Source organism: Plecotus auritus, assembly GCF_963455305.1.
Source record: "Plecotus auritus genome assembly, chromosome: 9".
In the NCBI taxonomy this organism is placed as follows: Eukaryota; Metazoa; Chordata; class Mammalia; order Chiroptera; family Vespertilionidae; genus Plecotus; species Plecotus auritus.
In genome coordinates this window covers 108,422,186-108,435,440 of record NC_137783.1, presented here as the reverse complement: position 1 = coordinate 108,435,440, position 13,255 = coordinate 108,422,186, and positions in this window count along the sequence as shown.

The window sequence follows — 13,255 nt, the reverse complement described above, 5'->3', positions numbered from 1 at the left end:
CACAGGACTCTATCCCTACCCGAAGCCCATAGTTCTATTCCACTTTGCTGAACCAGACTCAAGGGAGTGACTGGGAGGCTGTGGAGAGAACTCTGAAGCAGAACAAAGAGTAGGGACAGGGCTGCTGCTGGCCCCGCGGCGCCGCAGTACAAATGAGAACAATCTGCTCTTTGCCTCGGCAGCAGCCTCACACCAGGAGCACGGCATGGGCTGCAGCCCTCGGGCCCTGCAGTGCACAACCTGACAGCCCTACGCACCCCAAGCAGGGGCGCCTCAGGGCGGCAGAGGGGATGCCACCCCCACCGTGGGTTGGAGCAGGGGGAATGCTCTTCCTGACCCTGCACTATCCGACCTGGGCATTTCTGATGTCCCTCCATCTGTCTGGAGCTTGAGGGGCCTCTTCTTTGGGTTCAGGCCCTCACAGCGTCCTCAGCTGCAGGGCACACATGGGGTGGGGGGAGGGTCACTCAGTCACTCAGCAAACGCTTTAGAAAGGGTCCTTTCTGTACTAGGCTCTGGGGACAGAGGTACCAGTCCCTGCTTTGGAGCAGCCCCTGCCAAGTGCAGGAGATGCAGGAAGAGACAGGCGGCAAAAAGCAGGGAGCTGGCACCTTTGCCTCTCCCTGCAGCCCACACCCTTTCCCGTGCTTGCTTCCCCCTGCCTGAGCTGGCAGTTTCCCATCCAGGCCTCTCTGCCCAAGTAGGGACTGGGTGAGGGATTCCCAAGGCCCCCCTGCCTGGGATGGGCTGGGTTCTCTGCGTGGGAGTGTGTGCAGACCTAGTCCTCGAGCCAGGGCAATGGTCCTTGAAGCTCGCAAGAGCATTCCTTTTCAATGTGACGTGACCACAGGGATCACTTAGAAAAGGCGGACGAAATGGGTCATGGGAGAGAGCACCAGCATAACGGGAGCCCCTCCCCTGCGCACAGCGGCTTACCCCGGGCAAAGCCTATTTCCACACCTTGGTTCACTGAGTTTGCTAAAGATTGGGTGAGGCAAGAGAGGCTCAGAGAGCTCAAGTAACTTGCCCAAGGACACACAGCCATGCTGCAGCCCCACTGAACCAGGAATGCCAGCCTGCCTCTGCGTCCCAGGCCTCCTTCGCCATTGCCAGCCCCTCTCCAGCTCATGCGGGTGGGCTCAGGGAGGCAGGGGGCTGAACCCTGGGGCTGTGTCCCGCCAAATGCCAAATGCACTGAGGCGTTTTAGCTCCCAATGACGATACGGAGCTGCCTTCTGCCGGGAGGAGGTCACGGTCTGCAAACGCCATGGTCTGTTGCCTTTTCGAGCACGATGAACTGGGGCCCACCTGGGGCTAGATGGGCCTGGACGGGGCTTTACCTCAGGTAGGCTGGGGGGCTCTCTCCCCAGGCCCCCTGCTTCTCTCCTGTTGGAGTGGGGTGGAGGGAACAAATAGCCCATCAAAGACTCCTTTGCTGGGACAGATAGATGGGTGGTGAGCAGAACAGGGGGTGGAGGGAGGTGGGCTGGAGGGGACCAGGGGGACTTCAGGCCAAGGGCAGCATTCCCCAGAACCTTCGGAAGGCAGCAGGCAAACCCAAGGTCACTTCCAACTAGCAAGAGCAGAGTAGCTTAGGGGCTCTGGAACCACACACTTGGGTTCAAATCCCAGCCACCTCTGTATGTGACTTTGGGCAAGCCACTTCACCTCTCTGTGTCTCAGATGACACAATATCTTGATAGCTGATGTCAATGTTTACCTCATAAAGTTGTTATGACAATTAACTAGTAACCCTCTAACCAGCAAGTCAGGGCCAGGACTGGGATTAGGACCTAGGTCTCCTTTCAACAAAGGAGCAGTTGTTTGCATGAGATGGGCTATCCTAGAATTGCTTCCAACACCCCTTCCCTTCTCTGGGCCTCAGTCCTTCCATCTGCAAAGTGGGTGGGTCAGCCTAGTGAGTCTCCTAGTCCCTGATGTTTAGCCACACCATGCCTGGGTCCCCCCTGAGCACTGTTGGGGAGTAGTGGCAACTATATTATGCAGGGGACCAACAAGGCCAGGGCTGAGGACAGCTGATTCCCCCCTAGAGGGGAGGAAGGAAGGATGGTCTCTTTAAGGACATTGGGAGTGATGGCAGAGGTGGAAGGGGTGTTCTTGGGGGTGGGTGGGGGATCATTTCTACCATGCCATCTGCCCAGCTGACAGGTGCCAAGCCCTTCGGACAATGAGAACAAGATCAGGATCTAGGCACCCAAGCTGCTCCCTAAATCTACCTCCCTTTCAAAAACAACGTATGGCAATGTCTTTCTCTCTGGGTGTGGATTAACAAGGATTGCTGCATGGTTTGGGGCCAGACAAACACAGGTTCCCAACCCACTTCTTCCACTAAATGTGGGCCCTGGTGTGGACTGGGACCCACATAGATCAGCCTCAGTCCCTGCTATCCACAAGTTCAAGGATGCCCGGAGAAGTCCACAATGTGGCCAAAATGTTGGGATGAGTGAAGGCTTCATGCTGTAGGTGGAGGTCAATTTATAATTGATTGTTGAAGTTGGGGGTTCATTATACTATTATACTACACTAGAGGCCCAGTGCACAAAATTCGTGCACGGCGGAGGGGGGGGGGCTCAGCCTAGCCTGTGCCCTCTCACAGTCTGGGAGCCCTCGAGGGATGTCCAACTGATGGCTTAGGGGGCAGTCAGACATCCTCAGCACTGCTGCAGAGGCGGGAGAGGCTCCTGCCACTGCCGCTGCTCGCCAGCGGTGAGCCTGGCTTGTGGCTGAGCAGCGCTTCCTCCCCCCACCCCGGTGGGAGCGCACTGACCACCAGGGGGCAGCTCCCTGGTGGTCAGTGTGCATCATAGCGACCGGTCATTCCACCATCAGGCCAAAACAGGCTCTCCAACATCCCCTGAGGGGTCCCGGATTGTGAGAGGGCACAGGCTAGGCCAGGGGTGGGCAAACTTTTTGACTCGAGGGCCACAATGGGTTCTTAAACTGGACCAGAGGGCCGGAACAAAGCATGGATGGAGTGTTTGTGTGAACTAATATAAATTCAAAGTAAAGGAGCGGAGGGGAGAGCAAGAGAACCCTCCGCTCTTTCGGCTCCGCGGGCCAGATAGAACAGCCGAACGGGCCGGATCCGGCCTGTGGGCCATAGTTTGCCCATGGCTGGGCTAGGCCAAGGGACCTCACAGGTGCACAATCGTGGCTGGGGAGGGATAGGGGAGGTTGGACAGCTGGGGAGGGACCGAAGGAGGGCTTTGGGGCGTGTCCAGCCCATCTTGCTCAGTCCTGATTGGCCGGACCCCAGCAGCAAGCTCACCTACCGGTCAGAGCGTCTGCCCCTTGGTGGTCAGTGCATGTCATAGTGAGCAGTTGAGTGGCCTTAGCATATCATTAGCATATTACTCTTTGATTGGTTGAGCAGACGACCAGACACTTAGCATATTAGGCTTTTATTATATAGGATAATTTTGTATATGCCTCCAAGTTTCTATTATTAAAGTTTTACATTTTTTTCACAAACCACATAAAATTATGTCAAGTACCACAAACTATATGTAACAATCTTTAAGAAAAACTAGACAAGCTCTCTTTCCCAATTTATTGTTATTCTCCTTCAATCAGGGATTGTCAATCTACATCCTTAAGCCAAATCCAGCCTGTGCCTGTTTTTATAAATAAAGTTTTATTGGAAAAACAGCCAGACCCATTCACTTACAAATTGCTGGTGGCTGCTTTTGTGCTTCTGGAAGAGTGTTAAAACACAGAAATGATAACATCTTCATGCATCTAGCTTTTTTATGCGGTGAAGGAGAACTGACATTTCCAGAGCACCTACTGTGTGCTGGGCCCCATCTCATCCACTGCCCCACAGTGTGGGAAGTAAGGAAGAACATGCCCATATTGTGATCAGGAAATGGAGGCTCCACAGGGCAGGGGATCTATGTCAGATCCCAGGGAGTGATGGCACCAGACCTGGAGCCCACATGTTACATTCCCTGCCCAGAGCTCTTTTCCTACACCCAGCTGCCCCTGGGACTCACCAACCATGGAGATTCAACAGCCTGAGGCAGGAATTCACATGCGTGGCCTTGCATACCTTCCATGGAGGGACCTCACCCTGACGGGGCAGCCTGTCCCCACTGGGGGCTGTCTCCTGCTGGGAGAAAGTCATTTCTCACGGTCCATCCAGAGCTGGCAATGGAGGCCTTGCAACTTCCTACCCTCACCTTGAAGTCGGCCCTTCTCCAGGCAGGCACCCCTGCCTTTCAGATTTCACAGGAGGCACTTGAGGACCTATCCCACTTTGCTTATCTTCTCTGGACTCGCTCCAGCTTGTCTGTGGAGCCCTGAGGGGACAGTTCCCCAGAGCAGGACATCCCCTCCATGGTCCTGGTCCCTGAGCGCTCAGTGCTGAGCTGGAGACGACATTGGCAGCCTCTGCAGCCTCGCTCTGTTGAATCATGGCCACTCGCCCCTCTGCTCCCACCCTGGGTGGCCTGCAGGTGGGCTGAACCACAGGTGGCAAATATTTGCTGACCGAGGGAATGCATTGTCACTGAAGACCACTCAGCAGGTGTCTCCGTACACGGGAGGTGAACTAGGGGGCAGTGGCTGGGGAAGGAATTGCCCAAAGCCTCACACCTGTGGGGAGGCCTAGACAGTAGGTGACCCAGCCCCAATCCCAGTCAAGTTCAAAGGCGGAGGGAGAAGACCGGGGCCAGATGGGACACTTAAACAACGAGGCACAGTGAGGCTGTCATCAAAGGCTGAAAGGACAGCTCCACAGCTGTGTCTTCGTGGGGAGAGCCGGGCATGAGAAGACAGCTCCAAAGCGGGGCGAGGGAAGGGTGCCAGCAGCTCTTGGGAAAGCCCTTACATCCAGAAGGACCCATTTCTGCTCGCTGACCCTTTGGTTGGCGGAAGTGTCCAGATGTGTGTGAACGCCCTTGGGGAGGGGGGGGGAAACTTCCCTGCTGTTCTTATAGTTGTTGCTGTTGATATGTCACCTAGGGCACCTGTGTGCCTGTCCCAGCAGAGCTCCAGGTGAGAGCAGAGGTGTGGTCTGCTCAGATAAGGGGCCCCCTGGCTCCCAAACAGGATGGCAGGAGCACCACAGAGTGATTAGGGGCCATCGTAATAGTCAGGGAAGCCAGGAAAATAATGACGCTGCCTGCTCCTTCCTGCTACCAGAGATCACGGATGGGAAGAGCAGGGTGGGGCGGGGGTGCCGCTGCAGGTCAGTTGCCCTTGTGCCTGTTTGCTCTCGGACTCTGGGTGGGTATCCCTGGGAAAGCCTGGCATAGGGCTGGTCCCATCTACTTGTGCCCGCAGCCTCCCCCTTGGATGGGCCTCTGGGGTGAGAGTGGGGGCCCCAGTGCATCGGATTGGGAGGGCTGGGCTGGACTAGGAAGCCCCGTGTTTCTGTGACCTTAGAGGTCCCTGCCCCTCTGGATGTGAGGATTCACATCTGTACCACAGGGTGTTTCTTTGTGACTCTACTTCTCCAAGATGTGTGGTCCTGAAGGGGGCTGGGAGCTAATGTTTGCAGGGCCTGTGGCTGGAATAGACCCAGGAAATGGGGTCACTTATTCAGGCCTCCATGCTCATTCCAGGCCCACCCCCTGTGGCCTATTTCTTCATGCCACATGGCCCCCCAGGCTCCCTGCCTCCCTGTCTCCTTCCAGAGAGTACAGACATCACCACCCCCACACAAACAGACAGGGCCCCTCAAGGGCAGGTTTCTGGTGGACGCCTGGCATAGCGGAGGCATCTGGGAGATGTTCACTGAAGGATGAACTCCGGGCAGAGAGAACAACAGGGGAGATGCTCAGAGCCTCAGAAACCTGGCCCCATTGGGCCCCAGGGTGTCCTTGGTGTGGCTCAAGGATGGGCTGGGGACAAGAGATGGGACTGGAGAGAGGACATTTGGGGCAGGTTGAGGGGCCTTGAACGCTGGGTTGAGACCTAGTGGTGAGGAGGCCACTGGATAGGACACATTTGCTCCAGGAAGGAACTCTGCATCCACAGCATAGAGAGCACAGCGCGCGGGGGGCGGGGGGTGGCGTGCAAGAAAGGAGGCAGAGACCAGGGGCAGCCCGCCCTGAGGGGGTGGCTGGGGGCCAGATCCCAGAGACCCAACAGAGTGTCAGGATGGCCCAGAGACTAGTGCCCCCCAACCCCACCCCTCTGGATGGGAGCCTTCCACCACAGAGCTGAGATGGGGAAAGGCCGGTGTTCAGTAGCCTCATTATGCAGGCCCAGTGCAGCCTTGGGAGTGGGGTCCAAAGTCTAGGAGAGTCCACCTGGGTGGGGCCTGGGGCAGGGATGGTCACCACTCACCCCAAGTGGTGCAATCACGCAGCCAGCAACCCCACCCTGGGCTGAGGGCTTCTGCCTCAGCTGGAGGCTGACACACCCCTGTCCCATCTCCCTTCTGACACCCAGTGACACTATTTCTTCTGCCCCAGAGCCTCCTGCCCACCAGCCCCGCCTCCCCTGAGTTCCCTGCACTCATCTCCATGCTTCAAGACACCATCAATGACACCTCTTCCAGGCAGCCTCCCCTGAGCCTTCCCCACTCTGCGTCTCCACAGTTCCTGGGCTCCCAGCTCTGACCATGCTGTGCTGGCAACATCTGAGTTGTGCCCTTCACCTTATGCTCCTGGGGTCACCCTGAGGTCTGGGACTCCTGGGTGTGATTCGATCAGGGGTGTGTGTCCCTAGTACGCAGAGCGACTGTGGGTAGTCCAGGCCTCTGAGCTTAGTTTCTCAGCATGTAAAGTGGTGTGATGATCACCCAAGCCATCCCCCAGGCTGCCTGGTCCCCGCAAAGACTGTGGGGACGAGGACATTAATGGGGGCCCTGAGCATCCTGCACAAGGAGGATGTCACAACCAGCACCTCCCAGTGGGAGAAGGGAGGCTGCTCCCTTCTCATCTGTGGTTACATCAGCATCACCTGCACCATGAGGGCCTTGCCCAGCCCAGCCCAGCCCTGCCCTACCCTGCCCTGTCTGTTCCAGAAGCCCCCACCTCAGGACCCCATTGTTCTCAGAGCCCTTCCCCCCTGGGACCACCCTCCCAGCCTGGAGCTTTGGAGGCAATGTACATTCCAAGGATTCCAAAGACCCCGCCCTCGGCCTCTTACAAAGACCCCTGCTCTACCAGCCCAGCACCTCTGAGTTCTCCCAGTGGCCCTGGGGAGGGTGCAGCGGTGGAGGGTACAGCCAGGAAGGTAGACCCAGGCATAGGCCAGGTGCTTCCTCAAGCATGCAGGGTATGGTGGTCATGAGCTCAGGGTTGGAGTCAGACACCCGTGGGCAATATCCCGGTGTTGACCTGCGAAGCTCGTTAGGCCTCTGAATGCCTCAGTTTTCTCTTCTGTCAAATGGGGATGTACCAGCACCCACTCAGGTAGCTGTGTGGTTTAGATGATCTATGTAGATACCCCACTGAGCTCAATGCCCGGCCACCATGAGCTCAGAGGGCAATAGCCATTTCTAAGGGGTCTTCCAAAAGTACGCCTCATCCAGGTCACCTCCTGTGTTCTTTGCTCCCCATCACTGCGCACCCATGTGGTGCTGTCCCCTGCGGTCCCCATGCTGTCCCTCGCTTAGCATGCTTCTCCCTTCTCCTCCACAGGATTGGTCTCCCCAGAGACTTGCTGGGTCAGTCCAGCCCATGCTGATGCCCTCTTTCACCCCCATCTCAGGGGGCCCCTGTGTCATACGTTAGCTGTCTACCAGCCAGTCCCCCTCTCCCCACCAGGTCTGCGTACAGTACAGCTCGGAGTCCCCCACTCCCAGTGTGGCCCTCAGTTGGGTAGGTGTTGACTAGGAAGATGGTTGAATGCCTTCAGCCAGTCCTCCAGCCCCTGTGACACCCCTGCTCCGGCCTCCGAGGCAGGACAACAGTGAGCCTTGCCCTCCCCTTGCTGGCCCTGATTTGTGGGGTCTCAGAGGTGCCGAAAGGAATCTGAGCCTCCTTCCCCTTCCAGCTTGGCCCACGTGCACCTCTTCCAGTCGAGTTGAGTCTCCTCGGCAGGGAACCCCCTCTGGGGAGGCATCTCTCAACAGCGGCCAGGAGGGACAGGTCAGCTCATTTGTCAGCCCGATGGCCAACACCTGTCCGCCTGGCAGGGGAGGGGCTGGCTCCAGCCTCACTCCTCACCTTTCATTCCTGTGGCCTGTTTCCCTTGGAGCCATTTCCCAGAGCTGTCTGCTCCCCATGAGCAAAACTTGCTCATTTCCTTCTGAAAATATAAACCACTTCCTGGCTTCACAGAGAACTGCCTGGGGAAATGGGCCAGGGCCTCAGTGTAGTCTGTGCACCCCTTCTACCGCTCAGCTGGTCAGGGATGTGTACCCCTTCTCCCCTACCCCCAACTCACACACCTCCCCGCAGACACACACCCTCAGCCCATCCACAGGCTTGACTCCAGAACTCCTGTCTATTCAGCCCCACGCAGAGGACTGGGGCAGGTGCAGAATGGTCTTTTGTGCAGCAGACTTCACCCAGCATCTTCTCTGTGCCAGGGCCTGGGCTGGGCACTGGGGTGATGGGTGAGCATGACCGAGCCCTACCCTACCATGTCGCCAGTCTGGATGGAGAAAAGCCAGATCCTGTAACCCCAGATCTGGGTTGGCAACCTGACTTGGCCACTTGCAGGGCTGTGTGGCCCTGGGCACATCGCTGAGCCTCCTCCCTGAGTCCCTGATGGCTGCAGGGAGGAGCAGGGGCAGAGAGCGGGCACACTGCGGTGTTCTCAGAGTCTGGGACTGTGCTGGTAAAGCCCTATGCGGGCCTCAGTTAGTAAGCAGGCTACAAGACAACACACTCGGTGCTGCGTGAGCTGTTCACTCTGGAAAGGGCTGAAGGGGGTGACATTGCCCAGAGCCCCCAGAGACAGGAGCCTGGAGGTCTGCCTCTCACTACCTCCACGAGCTCCTCACCCACATCTCCGCTTGTACAGAAGGGGATACTGAGGCCTAGAGAGGAGCAGAGCCTTGACCCCGGGCTCACACTGAATCAGCGTGGCTGCTAGTGGCTGGGTCAGGATGGGGCACTGGACCCAGGTTCGCTGAGGTGTCCCCATCATGAGATGAAGGGGAAGAGGAGGATGAGGAAGGAGATCTGCCGAGGATTAGGTCACAGGGAGGGGGTGGCCACCAGAGTGGAGTCTGGGATATCGATGAGTATCCAACCACTGGACATCCCACAGGCCCTGCAGACACAACCTGCCCTAAAGCTACCTCTCCACCCACCCCACACCCGCTCTCCTATGGCAGTTCCTCCTTCCCGCCCGAAGCCCAGCCACAGCCTGGGTGGTCCCCTTGCATCCCACCCCTCCTTGCCTCCCGCAGTGAACCTGCCCACAAGGTCTGGCAACCCCGCCTCATGAAAACCTCTCCACGGTGAAGATGAGGAGCACCTGTACCCCTCACAGTGCTGGCGGGGTGCAAGTTGGCACCGGCACTTTGGAAAACTGTGTGCACTTAAAGCTGACTATATCCTACGATCCAGCAATCCATGCTTAGGGGTACACCCAGTGGTGGGCTGGCGCATGTCGACGAAGCACCTCTAAACACCAAGCACTGCCACTTCCCATGGTGTAAATACTCCCACTGTGGTCTTGAACTACCCATTGATGTCACTGAGTGCAGAGCAGGAAGAGGCACACACCATGTTTTCTCGTCAGCAGGTGCAGCTGTGTCTTGTCAGATGGACTAAATGGTCATAGCATCACCATTCCTACTTGCCCCAAACTGGGTGCTACCCACATGCCCACTAACAGAAAAAGAGTCAATAAACTCTGGTCTATTCACACAACGGACTATACTACTCAGCAATGGGAGGGAGCAAGCCACGGCTACTACATGCAACACCGTGAATGACTAGTACGTGTTTTGTGCTGAACAAAAGAAGCTGGACACAAATGTGTATACACAGCACTAAGAAGTCCAAAAACAACAGGCAAAATTAATCTGCAGTGAGAAGGCAGGAGAGCGGTGACTTTGGAAGGAGGTCCTGACTGGGCCGGGCACAGGGCGCTGTTCTGTTTCTGACCTATGTGTGGTTGCTCAGGTGAGCTCACTTTTGGTCATTCATTGAGCTGTGTATTTATGATTTACGCACTTTCCTGTGTCCTGTCATACTCAACTGACAAATTTTCATTAAGAAAAAACAACCACCAAACTCTCTCAGATGTCCCCAAACCTCCCATACTCCTGCTACATCAAACTTTTTTTCTCTCGTAGCATATCAATTGTCACAGTTGGTATTCATTTGTTTTTTATATTGAGATACTAGAGGCCCAGTGCATGAAATTTGTGCACGGGGTGGGGTCCCCTCAGCCCAGTCTTCACCCTCTCCAATCTGGGACCCCTCAGGGAATGTCTGACTGCCGGTTTAGGCCCAATCCCCCGACAGGGATTGGGCCTAAACCGGCAGTCAGACATCCCTCTCACAATCCGGGACCACTGGCTCCTAACTACTCACCTGCCTGCCTGCCTGATCACCCCTAACTACAGGTGTCCCTCCTGATGGCCTGATCACCCCCAACTGACCCCCCCCCCCCCCCCGCTGGCCTGGTCGCCCCCAACTGCCCCCCCTCCCCCACCAGCCTGGTCACCTCTCACTGCCCCACCCTGCCTGCCTGGTCATCCCTAACTGCCCCCCCCCTGCCAGCCTGGTTGCCCAATGCAGCTCTCAGTTCAGTCGTTTGGTCATCCCTCACTAACCCCCCTGCCGGCCTGGTCACCCCACGCAGCCTGTTTGGTCGTCCATTTGGTTGTTTCGGTTGCAACGGTCACTTAGGCTTTTATATATATAGATAATTGGAATATAACATGATACTAGTTTCAGGTATATGATTCTATATTTGTATAGATTGTGATCACCACAATAAGTCTACTTAATATCCATCACCACACATAGTTCCAGTTTAATTTCTTGTGGTGAGAACTTTTAAGATCTACTCTCTTAGCAACTTTCAAATATACAATAGAGCGGCTCATGAGCCACATGCGGCACTTTGGCCCCTTGAGTGTGGCTCTTCCACAAAATACCACAGCCTGGGCCAGTCTATTTTGAAGAAGTGGTGTTAGAAGAAGTTTAAGTTTAAAAAATTTGGCTCTCAAAAGAAATTTCAATCGTTGTGCTGTTGATATTTGGCTCTGTTGACTAATGAGTTTGCCGACCACTGCAATAGAGTATTGTTAACTATAGTAACACTAAATTTCTAACCTTCAATTACTTATTCCCTCAGAAGATGTTCCCTGGTGCTTACTACCTGCCGTATTTGTCCCTTTGCATGTGCTATTCCCCCTGCTGAGGGTGCCTTCCCACAGCTCAGCTGCCTGGTCATCATCTTCAGAATTCTAGTCAGGCCTCATCTCTCCCTCCTCCCAGGGAACTCCCTGGCCCTCCTGACCCCAGGCTGTGCTAAGGACCCCTCCTTGGGGTTTCCGCAGCCCTGAGTTTCCCTTTGTCCTAGTACTGAGCACACCGGTTTGTCACTGTCATTGCCTGTGTCCACACCTGTCTCCCCACCAGACTGTTACCTCATTCTGGACAAAGGCCAGCTCTGACTCATCTCAGGGTCCCCAGCTCCAGTACGGGGCCTAGAGTGGAGCTGGCATCATGAGTGAGTGGAGCAATCGGGTAATAAATGAGCGAAGGGAGCAGAGCCCTGAGTGTTCTAGGCAGTTCTGATTTCACAGTTGCTTTCCTGTTGCTCCCATAAGAGCCCAGCTATTATCGGACCATGTGTCTCCACTGATGTTTTAGAAAGCACCATCTCTCGGGTGCAGGGCCTGAGGTGGGGATGATACACAGTGGGCTGCATGGTCAGAGTCTGGGGTTTGAGTTCTGGCTCTGCCTCAGTGGGTCCCTGTTTTTTCCCCTCCCCAAGCCTCAGTCCCCTGTCTGTGAATGGAGCCAAGCTCAGTCCCCTGTCTGTGAATGGAGCCTGGAAAGTGTCTGAGGGTCCTTGCCATTTCAGCCCTCGCTGTGTCTTCTCCACACTGCCCTTGGGCCTCACGCTCCAGCGCCTGCGGCTGTGGGAGGTGAGACTGACAGCAGCAGAGGTGGAACCCCCAGTGCATTAATGGGGTTCGTGTTTACCCAGGCTGGGCCCATAAAACGCCTCAAGCGAAACTGAGCTTGGCTTGGAGCAATTTGGCATTGTCCGTTCCGGCTCTTGAACCTTGGAATGGACCACCTGGGTGGGCCTCTCATTCCCTAGACACCTCGGAAAACTCCGGAGCGAAGCTTGGCAATGCCTCAGAGCAGAGGAGTGAACGAGAATGGGTTTGCAGGGCTCGGGAGCCTGAGAGGTCAACTTTTCCAGTCCCCAGCCCCATGCAAGGATCCCCTGCAGGCTGCATTACAGCCTGAGGAGAGAAGGACTTGGCCTGGTCCTGCCTGCTGTCTCTCAGCAGAACCCGGCACTGGTACGTGGGCGTGGCTCTCAGACGCATCACCTCTGCCTGGATTGTGGCTTCATACTGTTGCTAAGCTCCTGAGGGCAGGGACTTGGGTCAACTCATCCCTCTGTCCCCAGCCTGGCCCTTTTCTAAGCTTATCCTCTGGGCTCTGCCCTTTGCTGAGCTCTAGAGAGCAGAAAAGCAGGGAAAACAGCTGGGTATCCAATGCATGAGAGGATAAGGCAGCAATCTATCCATCCACTCATCTAACCATCCAACCATCTGTCCACCCATCCATCCATCCACCAATTCATCCATCCACCCATCTCTTGACAACAGTCCTATCAGCTTCTAGACAGCAGTTATCAGCACAGGCTCTGGGGTCCCATGGTTCTGAGTTCAAAACTGCCCCCATTGCATAACTTTTGGCTCCTCTCCATCTTTCTGGGCCTCAGTTTCCCCATCATTAAAAAAGCCTATCTCACATGGTGGTTATGAGATTCCCTGAGACAAGACATGTAAACCGATGAAAACATTGTCGTCACCAAGGCAGAGTGACCTGGGACGTAATAAAGTCTGCGCTTCCGGGCCCTCTGCTTGCATCAGTCCCTTCTCTGGGAGATACTTTCAATGTGGCCCCATGGTCCTATGTTTTTGTAAAACTTTGTAAAAAGTAAAATATCTTCACCACAAAGCACTGTTTCTTTGCAACCTGAATCCTCCCACATCTTCCTTCCTGTTTGGTGGTGCTGAGTGGCGATGGCATGGTGGGGATCTATCTAAAGGGAAGTTGAGCTGAGGGTACACTGACAGTAATTTGGGGTGCGTGGTGTATACTTAGACACTTTGCCATCACTT